Source organism: Ursus arctos, unplaced genomic scaffold (assembly GCF_023065955.2).
Source record: "Ursus arctos isolate Adak ecotype North America unplaced genomic scaffold, UrsArc2.0 scaffold_4, whole genome shotgun sequence".
Lineage (NCBI taxonomy): Eukaryota > Metazoa > Chordata > Mammalia > Carnivora > Ursidae > Ursus > Ursus arctos.
The window spans coordinates 66,584,833-66,592,157 of record NW_026623056.1 but is presented as its reverse complement, the minus strand read 5'-3'; positions in this window follow the sequence as shown (position 1 = coordinate 66,592,157).

The following is a 7,325-nucleotide window of genomic DNA, read 5'->3' as shown; positions in this document are numbered from 1 at the left end:
CAGCAAAATGATGGATGTTTACAGTCAAGGAAATATGATAATTTGAGCTTGATTTTGAGTCATTTTCTGATTAGAATTGATAGAAAATATATTCCTAAAATAAAACATAGTGATCTTTACAGGCTTATTTTATGTAGTCACCATCAGTTGTAAGAACATTATTTTATATACCATTGACAAAGAAGAGGTCCTCCAATTCCCCTGTTACCTAATGCTTCTTTTTTAAAGAAGTCTTTTATCTTTGAAGTTTTAGCTTTACGGAGCCCCCTGCTTCTTAGACGTTAAAATTATTTTTGTACATTTAGCAACAGAAATCTTGGACACTGTAGTCATGGCTCCTAAATTACATATTTTGTTCATATTTATGTAAAAGAGGGAATGTAAATAAAATAAATGGTTTGAGGCATTTCCCCAAAAAAGACGGATGTTTATAAAGTACAAGATATAATGACTATATGTAGCTTCCTTTCAATTGAGGTCACAACTTACTGCTGAATTAGTTTGGGTCAATCTAGGTTTTGTTATAAAGTGAATTACCTGGAAAATTATATCATTTTTCAGAAATGTTTGGATTTGGGAAATATGGATTATAAATTGTGGGTTTTTACTAGCTCTGGTGGATATGCATGGAAAAGGGGGTTATTTATTGAATACTTGTGATTCAGCAACAGGTTAAGAAAATTTACCTTCATTATATCATATAATCATCAAATCAAATCCTCAAAGACATGGATGAATCATTATATCTGATAAGCTATTTATCTCAGAAGTGGAGCCTCTACCCCGGCCCCCCAGAAACCAAGTTCTGGCCCCAAATTCTTTCTTTCTGCCATTACAGCTTCTCTATGCTCCTGAGAACATTCTCACTTGGTTGTATTCCTTTTATATTTATTAGGGTACCCAGAAAAACATTAAGATTCCAATAAATACTCAGTAAATATCAACTGTTTATTAACTAACTATAGCCATTGGGTAGTTCTGGGCTTTTATGGAACTATGTTTATTCCAGTCCAGTTTAATTTAGACCCACAGGGTTGGTAAGCCAAACTTTAAACAATAAAGTTCTTGGTGACTTAATAAGTATCACTTTTTACAAACTGTTAATGGAACTATAACATGCATAAAATGGAGAGAATAAGCATATAAAAGAACCTATAAAAGTCCAGATATGTTTAAGTACATTTATACATAAATTTAATGGGATAGAGCTCTTTAAAATGAAATAATTATTAAAGAATGAAAAATAAAGCATGTTAACCCTGTAAAGGATTTCAAAGGCACATGACTTTGAAAGTAAAATCAACTTATTGATTTATGACTCAAGTATTTTTAGTAATTTTTACTTAGAATTTTATATTAACTTCTACTTTTCACCTATTTACTAAGCTTTTTCAGAGCTCCCTCTACTGTTCAAATGTGAACATACCTATTGAAATTCACTGAGGAAGGTAATCTAGTTTAGAATCTTCCGCATCCTGCTGAAGATACATTTATAATTTGAGCAGGAATAATATCTTCAGTCAAAAATGTGAATTTCACTTTGTGTCCACTGAAAGTCTTCTATCTAATTTTCGTATCCTGCTCCTCAAAAAATAAAAATCTCTTTGTTGTAAAATATATGGATTTATAAATATGCTCATTTCAAAATTCTACCTCTGTCCCCATTTTATCAGTAAATATCTTCATTTTCTTAATCAATTTGTATGACAAAACTCCTCATAAAGAATATAATGAGAAACATCCTAAAGTTTACATAGTGGAAATTAAAGAAGACTTAAAATATTATGTGCTTCATAACTCCAGAAGATGAGCAGTGTATCATGTTTGCATAAATGATGTGAAATTATGTAAGGTCTTTTCATCTTTAGAATGTTTGAAGACTCACAGTTCCTGAGTGACTTAAATAAATGTTAAATATTATCCAGGTTTATGAAAAAGAAACCCGGAAATACTAATACAGCATTAAATCCACAAAAGAAAATGTTATAAAAGGCAAATTTTCATGCTCTTAATCAAATTAGATGTTATGAGACAGAGTTTTCCTTATCAGAATTAATATAGTGAGTGGAAATGTTTCCTATTATTGGGGTAATGTATAAATTTCAGATTGCTCCTTACTTAAAACTATAGAATTTTCCAGAATATGATTAAATCATAAACACTAAAATATGAAGTCATAAAATATCTTTTCAATAAAATATCAATGGTAGCTATGGGACTTGGAGATTTTTTGTATCAAGATACTGAGAAACAAAATGGTAATTAATTCCATGAGATAGAATCATCAAGGTGCAAAGCCCCAATTAAGATAATGGTAGAGTTTATTAATTCAATAATTCAAAAGACAAAGTACAATAAGATAAAGCTTAGCAGTTAAGAATATACATTAGGTACATATTTTTCTAATGAACTCATACTGAACATTACATAATTAATTAGTCAGGAAGTACCAGGAAATTTTAAGTGAAATTATATCAGTTTGTAGACAGAATAAGTAATTTATAGCTGCTATCTCCATTTTAGGAACAGGAAAAATAATCTTTTTTTTTTCACATTTCAGAAGGCTAATATTTTTTAAATCAGCAGTGAATGTCGTTTATATATTAGGATTTTTGAAAGCCTAGAAATATAGTTCTATCCTGCAAAATACAGTCATAGAAATGTTATAGACCTTAAGAAGTGATATTATAGACTCTGGCTATTTAATAGACATGTGAAAATAGTAAAAGTTGGGATGTGTGAACACTTACTTATTTAGCAAATGCTTATGTGCCAAAGACTGCTTTAAACACTTTATATACATATAAATAGAAACTTACTGAAACCTCATAACAGATAAGTATTATCATTATCCTCCTTTTGTAGGCAAGAAAGCTACAACATAGAAAGTTAAAAAGAAAAAGGAAAACAGTCATAACTGGAAGTTAGGGAAGCTGGTATTTAGACATGGGCATGTAGCTTCAGAGTTTATGCCTTCAAGCACATTATTATGTTCGTATCTTTTTAGTCCTACCTGGGAAAAGGTAGATTTTTTTTTTTTTAATTAAATCAAGAGGTTGGAATTGGACCAGTGTGAGCTAGGCAGTTTGGTCCTGGTGCTAATCAGAGGAAGATAAGAAATGCACTATTTTTCATCCCCCTGTTTTAGTCAAAATCCCATTTGCTTGAACAGTGTGCTTAAACTATATATAGGAAGGTTAGTCTGATGTCTACAATGCGCATGGGTGTTCTCACTAGCCACATATTGGTATCCTTATGTAAATACTCAAAGAGTGCAAAATTTTGTGGGTACATAGGAGGGCAAAATGTTGTGTATTAATAGATACGCACACTTCAGCACAAAGACTCCATAACTTTCTCTGAATCACAGATTGATATATGATCCAAAGTGGTGAAGAACCACAAAGCAAATTCCAGCTCGTCAAGGGGAGATTGCAAAGAGCATCTTCATCCACTTACTTGATTCTGTAACTTTTGTCTGTCCTATCCTCAGGGCACACCAAAGTGTGTTATTCTTTGAACACAATATATATACAATCTTAGAATTCAAAATCCTAGCTGCTTTCCCAGGTCTTTCACCACCGACTCCCTTACCCTCCCTCTGTCCTTTTGCTCTTTTGGATCCCAGTCTCTTTATTTATGCAGGATTCCAAAACCTCATGGTTTGGTGGTCCTAGTGGGGGGCGGGGGGTTGGGTGTTTGTTTTAAATACCAAAACAGTTTATTTAGTTTAGCACCTAGATGTTGCCTGGGACAGGAGAAGTATTAACTTTTCCTTTTGTGTAGTTCAAAGGCTATGGCTTAGAAATCAAACAAATCTGGATTAAGATCTCTTCCTTCTTTTGTGTATCAACTATGTGATTTGGGCGATTTGCCTAATAGCTTTAAGACTGAGTTTCTCCTACCAACTGGGTATGATAATAGCTACTTAACTGGTGGTGTTGAAAACTCAACTTAATTATCTAGACGAGCCCTTTCGAAGTTCTACCAGAGCACCCTCAAACACTTCAGCTGAGAGTCAGCTGATGTCCTAGCGAATTGTAACTGTGTTTGATTTAGTATCGATTAGAGCAAGACTGTAAAGTTAGATGTTAACTTCTAGAAGATAGATAAGTAACACATGATTTCTGTCCACTGGAAAAGATAACCCCAAAGGTTATATTTTTATTGTCCAATGGGCTGTTAACCAACTTTGTATTTAATATTGCAACACTATTCTTGGGGTTTTTTTTTCCCTACTGACTTTATGTTAAGCAGCATATTTTACTCTCCTTTGAATGGACTTTATCATCTTGCTACTTCCCTGATTAATTCACTGATATATATAGATACATAATATAGGAGCTCATCATATGTATTTTTTTCAAGAGTCATATTTTAAACCGTGTATACCTGAGTGCAGGTAGCTAAGTAAAAATATTTGGTTACTTCATTCCCTGGCATTTTTTGTAATAATTCCCTGGGCACATGGAGATACTCTTACTCTCTTCACACATAAAATGCCCTTTGCAAGCTTTTCCTCATTCTCCTTGGCCTAGTTTTTAATGTTTTCTCCTTCAAGAAGTCTTAACTAATTCCACAAATCAGAAGTGACTGGTCTCTGTGTTCCCACAGCATTTTCTTTGTCGTTGAAATTAATCATGGTTATTTGTATATGTGTCTTCACTCCCCTGATGAACTGGAGTGTATTAGAGAGCAGAGATTGTATCTTATTCATCATTTAACACACACCATTCCCTACACTGCGCTTTGTCCTAGCACGTATAGTACAATAACTATTTGTTTATTAGAGTTTGGCATGAGAAGCAATGAAATGAATCAATTAAACTTATTAAAATAACAAAATTACTCAGATTAGGGGGGATGGCATGATAAAATACGATAATTTATCACCAGTAGAATAGAGTAAAAAAGCACAAAGGTTCATTTACTCTGCAATCACATAGATATATACAGCTCTAATTACTGATAGTTAATAAGAAAAACAACGTAGATAGTAAACTCATTCCGGAGATTATTCTCTTTATATACCATATGACTTCTAATTCCATAAAAACTCAATGATGTTAGCAAGAGTCTGTTTTTATTACCTAAAAGAGCATTCCCTTTATAGCTCCAAGTTATAAAATAAGATGAAGAAATCATTTTAATATTGATTACTCATCGACAAACTTATCATTACTGACAGTGTAATAAGTGGTAAATCACATCCCTTATGCATACTATTTTTTGCTGTCTATAAAATTAAAACATACCCCTCTTCCTATCCTAGAAGAACATTGTGACTATGAGCTGGCTAAGTCTCCTTGAGCTTGGAGGAGGAATGAATTATATGCAGCTGTGTAATAGAATTTGCCTTCTCAAACTCTAATGTGTATACAGATCTCCAGGAGATCTTGTTACCATGCAGTTTCTCATTTAGTATGTCTAGAGGGCACCACGAGATTCTGCAATTCTCATAAGCTCCCAGCTGCTGCCAGTGCTGCTGTCTCAAGGACCATACTTTGAGGGGCAGAGGATTAGAGAAGCCACTTAAAAACTGAACTTCCTCTAGGATGTTAGTTTTCTTCTAATGAATCTTTCAAAATTAGGCCTTATTCTATAAACTTGATGGGGTAGAAAAATATCTTTTTATCTCTTGCTCGGTGAAAATGGAGGAAAAAGAAAACTTACCTTACAGAAAATCGGATTAGAAACCCAGAAAAATTCAATATTTTTATATTGATCCAACTTTAATAATTTCCATTTTTCTCCTTTCCGTACATCTTTAATATGGAGTGCAATACAGAAGGTCATTTAAAGACGGAAAATTCTTAGAGTTAAACCCAATATTTGCTTCTGTCCTAATTCTTTAAAATAGTTCTTTATATTATTATTATTTCCAGTTAGCAAACAATGCTTTATTTTTAACTCAACATAATGTTATAAGTTCTGTAGTAATCCATAATAATACTAAAACAACTGACTTTGTATTTTCATGATACCCTGTAATCACCATGGTAATTCTGTTACTTTTTTAAATGTTCAAAATGGACATCAGGGAATTATAACATGATATTTTACTTGTCACAGGCAGTTATCTTTGCCTTTTTGAAGGAAAAAGAAGTATAGGAGGCAAGAAGTTTGAGAGCAATCTTTACTCCCCCTTTGGAACAAAAAATATAAGTTGCTCTCTACAGACAGACGATTCACTTTTATCTTTGTTTTAAAAGGTTAAAAATATTTATGGTCATAGCTGTAACTCCCTTGTCCTACCCAAATGTTTCTATGCTAGAGGCAGTTCTTTTAAAATCCATATTTTAACATGGGAAATATCAATCCTGTAACAATTTATACAATTAAGCCCCTCAGTAAACAAAACAAAACCAAAACCAAAACCAAAACCAAAAAAAAAAAAAAAAAAAAAGAAAAAGAAAAAAGAAAAAAAGAAACCACCACCAACAACAAAGAAAATTAATTTAGTTGATTTTTTAGAGTTGGAGTGTGTGTGTCTGTGTGTGTGTGTATGTGTGTGTTAACAGAAAGATTTTAATAGCTGCTTCTCATTTTACCTAGAATATGTTAGCTTTTGTTTTGTTTTGATTTTTGACTGAGATGTTTCAAATCCTTAGTGCAAGAAGTGGAAGAATTTAGAATGCATTAAATTAAATGTATAAATGAAAACAATTTCAACACAGAATTTACATAAAACATTTTTAGGTATACCTGACCTAACATTTTTAGGTATACCTGACCAGAATTTATACCTGACCACTTAAGAATATGCCATATGTGTGCTAACCATGCATTCTTAACTCATGTATGCATTATGTTTGACTGTAGGAATTATTATATTTGAAAAGTACCTGTTGTGACAAACGCCAGGCTTCACATTCACTCCCTTTTGAATTACTAAGTAAATAATAATATAGCATGCAAATAATATGCCATAGCGTGCATTAGCATCCTGTACTGATAGGAACTCTTCCAGAAGATATGAGCTACAACAGCATCAGCCTGGCTCACAACATGTACTTCTTTACATGGAAGATGGATTTATGGATAATATAATACTCTCACTACTGGCAATTCTCAAATGCAAGTCTTGAGACTGTGACCCCATATAATCTTTAAATCCAATCAGTTTGTTCTGTTTTAATCTAATTTTCTAGCTCTGCAAAGCATTCCATTTTGTCAGTGCACCACATATCATTGGTGTACTATTGGTATAATCACAAATCAGGAAGACTATATTTTACTGAGGTCTTAAAAGCTTTCAAAAGCAGGTTGAGGATATGAGCTTATTTTTAAGTCTCATTTTAGAAAAGAGTATTTGTAACCATTTA